At 56.0% G+C, this 13,039-nt stretch overlaps 1 long non-coding RNA gene across 1 annotated transcript in view; it reads right to left on the bottom strand.

The window, feature by feature from the left end:
* Positions 1-8,516, bottom strand: part of LOC149120466 (uncharacterized) — a 71,004-nt gene extending 62,488 nt beyond the window's left edge. The window contains exon 1 of the long non-coding RNA XR_016225615.1: positions 7,761-8,516. This is a non-coding gene — a long non-coding RNA (uncharacterized LOC149120466). The remainder of the gene's footprint in view (positions 1-7,760) is intronic.
* Positions 8,517-13,039: the final 4,523 nt, after the last annotated feature.

Below are 13,039 nucleotides of genomic sequence, written 5' to 3'. Positions count from 1 at the left end.
AATTTTCTTTGTTGTTTTCACCTGAATCTTTACTGTTTCTGAAGATAAGTTCTTTCTCTCACTAAATAAAAAGCTTAAAATTTTAAGAAAAAAAAGGACAAGTGCTAAAACTCTTCCCACATTAACCTACATAAGAATTTAGAATTCTATATCTTCCCACTGAATTGATAACTATATCATTATGAAATCTCTCTGAATATATCTAGTAATAGTTCCTGCATGAAAGTCTGTCTTGTCAGATGTCAAGAGAGTCTTCTATTCAAAATGTGTAGGTATATTTTCAACATTTTTACTCTTAAACATTTAAGGGTTGTATCCTAAATAGCAAATAATTAACTGTTTTTCCATTAAATAAGAAAATTTTGATTTCTAGCTGGATCACTTAGTTAATTTACATTTAAAATTTTGTGATATGTTTTACCTGAATTTAGCATCTTACTTTGTTTCCTGTTTTAGTAGTTTCCTCTTCTCCCTCATTTTGAATCTATATAGTTTGTTACTTAATTTCCTCTCCATTGGTTTGTTGGTTATGTATTCCTTAATTATTTTTGTGGTTACCCTAGCAATTGTCAGATTTACTGCTGACTTATCATCAGTATTTCAAATTTACTACTTTTCACAACACTAGAATCATATTTACTGTAATTGTTTCACTTTCATCTTTTTTCCATTATCAGAATTTAAATTATACACATTTTGAACAAGTAAGGTATCCATGTGATTGCTTTCTAAAGTCAATAACTTAAATTTACCCTTACATTTAATCCTTCTGTTGTTTATCATTCCTGCTTATATTGCTTTGCTTTTATCTTAGATTGTTTTTCTTCTGCCAAAAGCAAAACTCTTTTAAGAATCATTTTCATACAAATTTCTTGCCAATGTATTTTTTTAAGATTCATTTATTGTCTGAGAGTAAGCAAGACAATGAAACAGATATAGATTTGATAGATAGATAGATATGTAGATAGATATATAGATAGATGGCAGATCATCCAATAGAGATAGAGAAAGAGAGAAAGAGAGAGAGCTCCCAATCTGGTAAGCACTTTAAATGACTACAGTGATTGGGGTTGTGCCAAGCCAAAGCCAGGATCTGAAAGCCTAGTCCAAGTCCCCATATGTGTTGCAGGAACTCAATTACTTGAACCATAACCTGTGCCTCACAGGGTCTGCATTACTAGGAAGCAAGAATCAAAAGCTGTAGGTGGGTATTGAATCCACATACTCTGGTGTGGAATGTGGGCATCTTTACTGGCCTGTTTAACTGGGAGACCCAACACCTTGCCTCACTGCACTTTATTTGGTACATAAACCTATGTACAAGAGAGGTCTTCACAAAATTGATGGAAAATGCATATTTTGAAAAATGTACATGAATTCCAAAGCTACAGCAAAATAACTATTTTTATTACCAGTTCTACACAAAATTTTTGAAGTTCACTGCTATTTTGCCTTCCTTGGTAAAGTTTACTCTTGCTTGTACACTTCTAGGTTCCTCTAGTGCTTTCTTCATCTTCAGTCTGTTGCTCCATGGTTTTTTTGTCTCTGAGAAGCTGACTCTCAGTCTCACTGCTGTACTTCAGAAAGCAACATGAGTTGAGCTTTTCGCTGGTATTAAGAGGATCTCTTAGATTTCAGTTATCAATACTTGTTGTAGCTCATAATGAGATGTGGTTTTCATTGAATATATCCTGTTTACAGTTCACAATAGTTAGTAACAAGCCCTGAGGAGGGCGGACCCTTAGCCTGGTATCACAGAGGAGCTGATGAGCCTGGGGCTGCCCAGCAGGGGCACAGGAGACCTGGGGGAAGCTCAGGCCCCTCTCCCTAGACCCCAGGGCTGAGCCAGAGTCAGCTCTGGCCTGTCTCCCTAGACTCATGGGCTGGCAAGTGGGGGACGTAGGCCTGTCTCCTGACCCCAGGGCTAGCCAGGGGAAGCTCGGGCCTGTCTCCCTCTTCTACAGGGCTGGGGCGGGGAAGCAGCCCAGGCCTGTCTCCCTAGACCCCAGGACCAGCCGGGGGCAGCTCAGTCCAAAATCCCTACACTCCAGGACTGGACGCTGGGGGGCTTAGGCTTGTCTCCTGACCCCAGGGCTGGCCGGGGGCAGCTCGGGCCCGACTCCCTAGACCACAGAGCTGGCCAGGGAGCCTGGGCCTGTCTCCCTCTTCTCCAGGGCTGGGGGGGGTTGGCCCGGGCCCATCTCCCTAGACCCCTGGGCTGGCCTGTGGGGGGCTTAGGCCTTTCTCCTGACCCCAGGGCCAGCCAGGGAGCTTGGGGCTGTCTCCCTCTACTCCAGGGCAGGGGGGGGGGGTGGTGGCTCAGGCCTGACTCCATAGACCCAAGGGCTGGCTGGGGGCAGTTCAGGCCCATATCCCTAGACCCCAGGGCCAGCCAGGGGCAGCTTGGGCCCGGGTCTCGACTCCAGGGCTGGCTGGGGACTGCTTGGGCCAGTCTCCCTAGAGCCCAGTGCCTGCTAGGGGCAGGTTGGGCCTGTCTCCCTCTTCTCCAGGGCCAGGGGGTTGGCCCAGACCCGGCTCCCTAGACCGCAGGGCTGGCCGGGGGCAACTCATGTCTGTCATGACCCCAGGGCTAGCAGGGTGGAGGGGGTGGCCTGGGCCCATCTCCCTCGACCCCAGGGCTGGCTGGGGGATGCTCAGGCCAGTCTCCCTAGACCCCAAGGCCAGCCATGGGCAGCTTCAGCCTGTTGCCCTCTTCTCCAGGGCCAGGGGGTGGGCGGCCCTGACCCATCTCCCTAGACCCCAGGGCTGCCCGGGGCAGCTCAGACCTGTGTCTTGAACCCAGGGATGGCCGGGAGTGGCACGGGTCCATATCCTGACTCCAGGGCAGGCCAGGGGCAGCTCGGACCCGTGTCTTGACCCCAGGGATGGCTGGGGGCAGCTCAGGCCCGTCTCCCTAGACCATAGGGTTGGCCAGGGGTGGCTCAGGCCTGTCTCCTTTGACCCCAGGGCCTGGCCGGGGGCAGCTTGGGCTCATGTCTCATCCCCAGGTCTGGCCGGGGGCAGCTTGGGCCAGTCTCCCTAGACCCCAGGGCCAGCAGGGGGCAGCTTGGGAATGTCTCCCTCTTCTCCAGGGCTGGGGTGGGGGACAGCCTGGGCCATCTCCCTAGACCGCAGGGCTGGCCAGGGGCAGCTCAGGCTCATGTCTCAACTCCAGGGCTGGCCAGGGGCAGCTTGCGCCTGTCTCCCTCTTCTCCAGGGCTGGGGGGGGGCAGCCCGGGCCCGTCTCCCTAGACCCCAGGGCTGGCTGGGGGCAGCTTGGGCCCATTTCCCTAGAGCCCAGGGCCAGCAGGGGGCAGCTTGGGACTGTCCCCCTCTTCTCCAGGGCTGGGGTGGGGGACAGCCTGGGCCATCTCCCTAGACCGCAGGGCTGGCCAGGGGCAGATTGGGCCTGTCTCCCTCTTCTCCAGGGCTCGGGGGGTGGGGGGGACGGCCCGGGCTCATCTCTCTAGATCCCAGGGCTGGCCGGGGGTGGCTCAGGCCCTTCTCCTGACTCTAGGACAGCTGGGGGCAGCCCAGGCCTTCTCCCTACACTCCAGAGCCTGCCAGGTGGCAACTCAGGCCAGTGTTGGACTCCCAGGCTGGCTGGGGGCAGCTTGGGCCTGTCTCCCCCTTCTCCAGGGCTTGGGGGGGCAGTCCGAGCCTGACTCTCTAGATCCCAGGGCCGCTTGGGGGCAGCTTGGGCCCATCACTCTAGATCCCAGGGCTGGCTAGGGGCAGCCTGGGCCCGTGTCTCTACTCCAGGGCCCATCTCCCTAGACTCCAGGGTTGGCCAGTGGGGTCTTAGGCCTCTCTCTCTCTCTCTCTCTCTTTTTTTTTTTTTTTTTTTTTTTTTTGACAGGCAGAGTGGACAGTGAAAGACAGACAGAGAGAAAGGTCTTCCTTTTTCTGTTGGTTCACCTCCCAGTGGCCACTGTGGCCAGCGCACTGCTGCCGGCACACCATGATGCTGATCCGCAGCCAGGAGTCAGGTGTTTCTCCTGGTCTCCCTTGCAGGTACAGGGCCCAAGGACTTAGGCCATCCTCCACTGCACTCCCGGGCCACAGCAGGGAGCTGGACTGGAAGAGGAGCTACTGGGACAGAATCCGGCATCCCGACCGGGACTAGAACCCAGGGTGCAGGCACCGCAGGCAGAGGATTAGCCTATTGAGCCACGGTGCCATAGGCCTGTCTCTTGACCCCAGGGCTGTCCGACATCAGCTCGGGCCTGTCTCCCTAGACCCCAGGGCCGGCCATGGAGCTTGGGCCTGTCTCCTTCTTCTCCAGGGCTGGGGGGGGTGGGGTGGCTCGGGCCCGTCTCCCTAGACGCCAGGCCCGGCCAGGGGCAGCTTGGGCCTGTCTCCCTCTCTCCAGGGCCGGGTGGTGGCAGGTAGCTAGGGCCCATCTCCCTAGACACCAGGACTTGCAGGTGTTTGCTCGGGCCTATCTCCTGACTCCAGGGCCAGCTGGGGACATCTTGGGTCCCTCTCCCTAGACCCCAGGTCTGCCGGGTGCTTGGGCTGTCACCCACCCCTGTCACTTATCACTGGTGTCCCCGGGAACCAGCAATGCAGCAGCCACTGGGCCATCCCAAGGAAGTGGCACCTGAGCTCGCACCTGCCCACCTCCAGCCGTGTTCAAATTAATCTTGGCAACTACCTCATGTCTGGTTTCCGTTGGCAACCAGCCAGGCTCTGGGCATGACCCTCTCCAGTGGACAGCCTCTGCCTCCTGGGGCCTGGCCGCGGCTGCCCACGTGGCTTTTGGCATGTGACCCTGGCCTTCCTTGGGGTGATCCCGGGGCCGGCGGGCAGCTGGGGGCTGGGGTGCCCAGGTGAGCCCAGCTCAGAGGGCTAGGCAAGTGCTGGGGGTGGGGGTGGAGATCAATGGGTATTGATTGGGGGAGGGGCTACAGAGGAGGAGGCTTGGAGGCGGGCTGGGGGCTGAGTGGCACACTGCCAGGAATAACACCAATGGGGGAGGAAGTGCGGACAGAGCTGGAATCAGCCCTGATGGGGCCCAGAGCGGGGCTCTGGCTTCCTGCCCCCTCCCTGGCTGCAGGGAGCGGGCGGCACCTGCCCTCACACCCCCCTCCCAACAGTCACAACCTGTCCCAGCGCCCTGACCCACTGTGGACGCCCCTCCCTGTGAGCCCTGCAGGGAGGCCCCTCCCCACCTCTCCCTGCACCCTGGCCCCCCACCCCATCCTCGCTGGGGCCTTGCTTGGCTTGGTTTCCCTCTGCTCTCAGGCAGGTGGCGGGGGAAGAGTTAGGGCCAGGCCTGAGCCCTATTAGCTTTGGTTTCTGAATCAATTAGGAGCTCAAAGCCCCCACTGGAGGGGGTCTGGGCCCGGTCAGTGCCGCCCTGGCTCCCAGTGACCTGGGTGTGGGAGCTGCTGGCCCCTGCCCTGTGCCCGAGGCCCAGAGGGGTGCAGCAGGGTCCAGCCACGGCCTTGGGGACCTCCCCCACATGACCTGGAGCTTCTGGGCTGGCTTTTCTGTGCATCTGAGACTCCCTCCCCAATATCACGGTGAGGGGCTGGGGCTCTGGGGCCCCTCCTATTGTCTCAGGCCCAGGGTCCCCGAAGGTGGGCAGGTTGGGGGACACGTGGGCCCCGGGGTCACTCACCTCCCTGCTCTGAGCCCCTCCCCGGAGCAGGGTCTCCCCCCAGGCCACTGGGCCTGGGGCACGGGGTGGGGGTGAGGCAAGTTCCAGTCGATGGCTGTGTGACCCTGGGCAGGTCCCCGGACTCTCTGGGCCTCTCCCCATCTGGACAGATGTTGGGCAGGAGGCAGGAGGGGGAGCCCAGGAGAAGGCAGCCCAGGCTCGCTGGAGGACCCCGGAGCCCGGGCTGTGGCTGGCAGCAGAGGCGGGCAGGCTCCCCTCTCCTCTCCGTGTGCCCCCAGGCCAGGCCAGCCCCTCTGCCTGGCTCCCAGCCCCCCTCCGGCGGCCTCTCGGCCCCTACCTGTACCTAAAAGCTGCCCACAGGATCCCTTGGTCCTAATCCCAAAGGAACGGTTTGCAGGGAATGTGTTGGTTGCAGAGTAGGCTGCAGGGAGGAGAGAGACCAAGAGCCCATTAGCGAGGGGCCGGCCAGGCCCAGAGAGGGTGTCCGCTGCCTGGGGTCACACAGCCGGCCCTCTGCACGCACTCCCGCAGCACCCCGCACCCCGCGGTCCTGGGGGCCGCCTGTCTCCGAGGGCATTTGGTAACTTCCAAACTGCTGTGTGGGGCAAGGCAGGACAGCAGCAGGTCTGCAGGCCTCACTCCCTCACTCTAATCATGCCCAGGGCACTTGGTCAGGGGCTGCAGAGGGGGAGGGGAGCAGGGGCCTGGCCAGGCCTGGGGGCAGGAGCCTGGGTTTGTGGTCAGAGCCCCGTGTGGCTTCCAGGGAGGGGATCTACGTGCTGTCCACATCTATTAAGTGCCTACTGCATGCCAGTCCCTGGGCATGGCCCAGTTCACCCCCAGAGGAGTCTGCTCAGGACACAGTTGCCCTCCCCCACCTCACAGGTGAGTGGGCGGGGTAAGCCTGGGCCTTCAAGCTGGCTGAGGCAAGATTTGAATCTGGGGCCAGCTTCCTGGCAGTTCAAGGGAAGCTGGTTCCTGGCCTGGGTGTGAGAGGGGGCGGGGCGGGGCTGACAGAGGTCACCAAGCTGTGATCCAGGGTTCTCAGCTGGAAAAGTATAGAAGGGGGTAGGGGGCTTCCAGGGCCAGGCGGAACCCTCCCTTGCATGGCGAGATGTGGCCCATGGCGGGCTGTGCACAATGCCAGCACCCACGGAGTGCTGGTTCGAGTCCCGGCCGCTCCACTTCCCATCCGGGTCCCTGGCTGATGGCCCAGGTGCCTGGGCCCCTGCACCTGCGTGGGAGCCACGGATGGAGCTCCTGGCTCTGGCCTGGCCCTGCCCCAGCCATTCTGGGAGTGACCCAGTGGACGGAACACCTCTACCTCTCTCTCTCTCTCTCTTCTCCCCCCCACCCCGCCCCCAACTCTGCCTTTCAGATAAATCATAAATGTATTCTAAAAACACCCAGAATGGAGTGGGCCAGCCTGGGGCTCCGCCCCCGAGTCCCCAGAGCTGTGAAGTCCGGATCCTTGTTCCCGAAGCCCGCGGACACCTGGGGCCTGAGACCCCTGAGACCCCGGTGCTGCCCCCCCCCCCCCGCCCCTCTGGCCCTGACCACGTGGCCCCGGGCTCTCTGGAGGGCAAACCGCGGGTCCTGCAGGGGAGCCCTGATTCCCACCGGCTTCCTGGGAGGCGGCTCCCCCTAGCGGGGGGGGGGAGCGGGGGGGGGAGCGGGGGGGGGACCGGGAAGGAGCTCGGTATGTGCGGGGGGAGGGGGAGGAAGGAGTGGACACGCGCGCCGCCCCTTCCGCTAGACTGGGGCCAGAGCCTTCGGGGAAGGGAAGAGCACTGGGTGCCCAGGCTGAGCGGGGGTGGGGGGCGGCCGCGGAGGGACCAAGGCGCCGGCAGGGCTACGGGGGTTGGGCAGGCCCGAGACCGGCTGGAGGTCCAGGGGGCTGGGACCCCTGCACCCCGCCTCTCTGTTCATAAGGTGCCACCTCGCCCGCCGCTCCCAAATGCGAAACCCCAGGGCAGGACGCGCATCGCTGCGGGGGCCTGGCAGGAGCCCAGGAGGAGGAATCTGCGGCTGCCCGCGGAACCCTGTCCGCGGCGCCGCGCCCCCTCCTCCACCCGCGGACCCCTGCCCGCGTCGCCGCGCCCCCTCCTCCGCCCGTTGGCCACCCCTCACTCACCAGACCAGGCTGCCGGCTGGCCGGGTCGCAGGCCAGTGACATGAGATCTTTGAGCGGGTCCTGAGGGTTGAGATAAGGCGGGTAGCAGACGGCTGTGTGCGGGAAGTAGGTGGACGCCCTCTGCTGCAGAATGGATGTGGTGGGGAAGTGCAGGGCGGAGGACGGGTGCGGACTCCGGACGATGCCTATGCGGCGGGGCGGTCAGCGTGGGGCTTGGGCCCAGCGCCCCGCGCCTGTGTGTGCGCTCTCTCCAAGCCCCTGGCCCGGGATCCCCGCCTGTGTGTGCGCGCTCTGCCCCTGGCCCCCGCCCCGCCCCGCGCTCACCGTTGTGCGTGGCGATCAGGGGCCAGTGGTGCTGCGTGAATCTGGGCAGGCGCGGCGAGTCCTGCGGCGAGGGGCTGTTGAATGGCGACTTGTCCATCTCTGTCTTTTTCAAGGGCGAGGAGATGCCTGCGCGGGACGGGGACGCTGCTGAGCCGCGAGGAGCCCCAAGCCCCGGCCGGCGTGAACGCACCCTCGCGCGTCCGCTGCTCACTCCCCAGCAGCCGGCCTCAGCTGGGAGCTCCGCCCCCCGCGGGTCTCCCCGAGGGCGCGGCAACTCCAGCCGGAAACCGCCCCGGACCTGCCCTGTGGGGCCCCAGGGTCTGTGCCCCAAGCCCGTCCTGCATAGTCCCTTCCGTGCTTGGCCGCCTCCCCCTCCCCAGGCAGGGGCCGGCCCGCCGCCCCCCACACCGCCCTCCGCTGGGAGGGGCGTCACTGGGACGTCTCCGGGGCCCAGGCCCCGGGGCTAAGGGCTGAGCCATTCTCGGGGGTCCCAAGGCCCACCAGGTGCCACCGCCCGGGGTTCTGGGGTTCCCTGGGGGGGGGGGAACCTAGGGGAGAGGAAGCTGGGCTGGCCCTGCAGACTGCGCGCGTGCACCTGTGTGTGCATCCGTGTGTGCGTGCGTGTACTTGTGTGCACCCGTGTGCATCCGTGTGTGTTCACCCTTGTATGCATGTGCACCTGTGCATGTGTGTGTACCCGTGTGCGTGCGTGTGCATGTATGTGTGCAGACGCTCGCTCACAGGCTCTCCCAGCAGAGTTCCCCCGAGTGGAAGCAACGCCAGGAACCCATGGGGCCGGACCAGGGCTGGGGGCAGCTGGGGGGTGGGGGCGAGGAGGGCGGGGCGGGGGGGCGCGGAAGGGAGCAAGCCTGAGGTCCTCAGAGTTGACCAAGGGGAGTGGCAGGAAATGGCTCCTCTGAACTTTCCTGGAACTGCTGGGGGAGCAAGGCTAGGGTCCTGGAGGCCTGGGTGGGATGGCCAGGGGGCCGGGACCAACGCCCCCTCCCTCATGTGTTTCTCGCTGGAGCTTCCTGAGCCTTTATTCTCAGTTCCCCCTTCCCCAGTGACCAGGACACCGGCTAGAAATTCTCCTCTCCGGGAGGGCTTCGCCTGCATCCCAGCTCTGCTCACCTGGGCCCTGCGCCCGCATGGGGGACCTGGATGGAGCTCCTGGCTCCTAGGTGCAGCCTGGCCCCGCCCCGGCCATGGTGGCCATCTGGGGAGTGACCCAGCTGGTAGAGGACCCCTCTCTCTCTATCCCTCCCTCCCTCTCTTGTTATCTCATTAAATAGATAAACCTTTAAAAAAGTTTATATTTGTCATAGTCACCAATATCTTTGGAAAAGTTTTTAAGTATTGGGAAGCTGTCAAGATTATAATGATGGATAGGGGCTGGCGCCATGGCTCACTTGGTTAATCTTCCATCTGCAGTGCCTGCATCCCATATGGGCACCAGGTTCTAGTCCTGGTTGCTCCTCTTCCAGTCCAGCTCTCTGCTGTAGCCAGGGAGGGCAGTGGAGGATGGCCCAAGTGCTTGGGAGGACCAGGAGGAAGCACCTGGCTCCTGGCTTCAGATCCGCACAGTGCTGGTCCTAGCAGCCATTTGGGGAGTGAACCAACAGAAGGAAGACCTTTCTCTCTGTCTCTCTCTCACTGTCTATAACTCTACCTGTCAAATAAATTTTAAAAAAAGATGAATAAAATTTTTCCAAAAACTCAAACTTTAGCTTTAAAGCTCAAATTTAATCAGTTACAGAATATATTTTCAGTTATTGTATTACATATTAAAACTTTATTTGAGGAGGCTGGCGCCACGGCTCAATAGGCTAATCCTCCGCCTAGCGGCGCCGGCACACCAGGTTCTAGTCCCGGTTGGGGCGCCGGATTCTGTCCTGGTTGCCCCTCTTCCAGGCCAGCTCTCTGCTATGGCCCGGGAGTGCAATGGAGGATGGTCCAAGTGCTTGGGCCCTGCACCCCATGGGAGACCAGGAGAAGCACCTGGCTCCTGCCTTCGGATCAGCGCAGTGCGCCGGCCGCAGCGCACCGACTACGGCGGTCATTGGAGGGTGAACCAACGGCAAAAGAAGACCTTTCTTTCTGTCTCACTCTCTCACTGTCCACTCTGCCTGTTAAAAAAAATTACTTGAGGGTCAGAGGGTCAGAGGGTCAGAGGGTCAGAGAGAGATTTGGAGAGAGAAAGAGAGTAGGCTGAAGCTAGACTGGTCCAAAGCCACAAGCCAGGAACTCAGATCTGAGTCCCTCATGTGGATGGCAGGAAGCTAATTATTTCAGTCACCTCCGCTGTCTTTCAGAATCCTCATTAGCAGGAAGCTGGAGACAGGAGCCAGAGCGGGTATAGAACTCAGGTACTCCGACATGGCATATGGGTATCTTAACTGGCATCTTAACCACTGGGCCAAAAGTCGACCCCTTGGTTATTTTTCTTGATGTTTTATATCACACTTCATTTATTTCCCAGAAATTGTCTTGAGATATCGAAGCCCAAATACCAGTGTTCGTCAATTTTTCTTACAATTGACAGTGTTTCATAAAAAAGAAATAACTATCTCTTGCCACTCACAGAACCTGTTATTCTCAAGACAACCAACACGTCTATGTACAACGTAAGTGCTTTATGAGGGCTCGTTCTACATTATTTTCTGTTGTTATTGTGAACGTGTGTGGGAAATAGCATAATGAGCAATAATACAATTTTGTGGCACTGCCGAGCTGAAGATCAGCAGGTATTTTTATCCACCATTGCTTTTGAACCATCACTGTAAGTGTTAACACAGTGGGATAGGCAAATTACACCTTGGTATTGTGAAAGAAAGAAAGAAAGAAAGAAAGAAAGAAAGAAAGAAAGAAAGAAAGAAAGAAAGAAAGAAAGAAAGAAAGAAAGAAAGAAAGAAAGAAAGAAAGAAAGAAAGAAAAGAGAGCATCCTGGACCCCATCAAAAAGTCTCAGGGATTCTCAGGGGCTCAGAGACCATATTTTGAGAACTTTTGTTCTAGTCTTTTTTTTTTTTTTAAGATTTATTTATTTACTTGAGACAGAGTTACAGAGAGATGGAGTGACAAAGAGAAAGGTCTTCCATCTGCTGGTTCACTCCCCAAGTGGCTGTAATAGCTGGAGCTGGGCATATCTGATGCCAGGAGCCAGGAGCTTCTTCAGAGTCTCCTATATGGGTACAGTGGCCCAAGAACTCAGGCCATTTTCTACTGCTTTCCCAGGCCATAACAGAGAGCTGGATCAGAAGTGGAGCAGCTGGGACTTGAACCAGCGCCCATGTGGGATGCTGGTGCCACAGGCCTCAGCTTTACCTATTCTGGCACAGCGCTGGCTCCCCAACCAGTCTCTTAACTGCAAGGCCAAAAGGTCAGAGTTACCGAGAGAGACGGAGAGATAGAGAGAGATATTTTGTCTGCTGCTTCACTCCCCAGATGATCACATAGGCAGGGGCTGGGATGCTGGCATTGCAGGTGGCGGCTTTTCCTGCTATGCCCCAATGCTGGTCTCCTGCAATTCATTTATAACTGGGTTTTGAAATGCACACCAACCAATGTCTGGTTTTCAAACTAGACTTGGGCAGATGTGCCAATATATCAGCAGTTATACAGAAACAGATACTCTTGAATTTGTAGTAACTTATTTGCATTCTTAGTGAATAAGAAGTTAGGGAGCAACATTTTCCCAGTAATTTAAATGTTTATTACCAATTGTAATTAAATGACTAGAAGTTACTGTGATGCCCAACATAAACAAATATAGCGTCTTTGTATAATCTATGCTAGAGTAAACCATGCCATAGAACAGAATGTTATCTATAGAAGAGAACTCAACTAATGTTAGGGAAAATGAGAGAATTTATATATTCTAAGGGGTAGCAATTTTCAGAGTAGATCCAGGGAAGAGACCACCACAAAGAGTCGTTTTTTGATTTGGTTAATTTTTCTTTTTTTACATTACCCATATATAATATTTCCTCTTAAAATAAGCCTCCTATTCTTCATATCTTTGTGCTATTGTTCTCAAAAGTAAGGTAGCAGGGCCATCCCAGGCGGTCCTGGGAAATCAGCACACAGGACTCCCTTGTATCCTCCCCTCCTTTTTTGCAACTGTTGCAAACATAGGAAATGGTGATTTGGTCCACTAGTGTGGCCAGTAGGAAGAACACCAGCTTTGGGACCAATTCAGACCTGCTGGACCTCTGGGCAAGTAAGTTCCTTTGGCTTTCTGTGTCTTTTTTCCACCTGGCAGATGGCAATGAAAATCTGTCCACCTCAGGGCTCCTAGGAGCATTAAACGAGGTAAAGCACAAGGCCCTGGGCACAATGCTGGATGCATAGTAGGTGCTTTGTGAGAATTATCATTATGTTAGTTCAGCGTCCAAGGGACTCCTTTATATTCTATAAGCTCTGTCTTTCTAATTCTCCTTTAGTTGTTGTACTCTAATGCCCAGACTCCCCTGGTAAGCTGTTCTGGAAAGATAAGCAATTATGGAGGCTTCTTGGTTGGTTTAGCATGGATTAAAACAAAAGTCTAGTTTCTCATGACTGTAGAGTCCTTTAATGAAGAGTGAGTGCTCTTTGTCCTCTTGATTTCAAAAAGGAAGTTACCTTTCCTAGAATGCTTTTGTGTTATGGTTACATGCATTACCACGTATCTTGAATGTATATTATTTATTGTGTAGAAGCCTCTGTAGCAAGACAGCTACAACTCAAAACAGGTCTGTGGTGATATAAAATAAGAATGTAACCTTTGTAAGAACATTTTTAAGACTTTATTTCTTCATTTTCAGTTCTTTCAACTTGACATGGCAGAAAAACCAACATGTATGCCTACAAAGAAACCTAATGATGAAGAAACAGTTAAGTATATCTTCCCAATAGAACTCTCTGGGTTTCAGTAAGATTGGAAACTATTGACTGAGTACACTGGTGTAGACCCAGATG

Source organism: Oryctolagus cuniculus, chromosome 19 (genome assembly GCF_051225735.1).
Source record: "Oryctolagus cuniculus isolate XC-2025 breed Fujian yellow rabbit chromosome 19, ASM5122573v1, whole genome shotgun sequence".
Taxonomy (NCBI): Eukaryota; Metazoa; Chordata; class Mammalia; order Lagomorpha; family Leporidae; genus Oryctolagus; species Oryctolagus cuniculus.
This window is presented reverse-complemented; position numbering and strand designations above follow the sequence as displayed.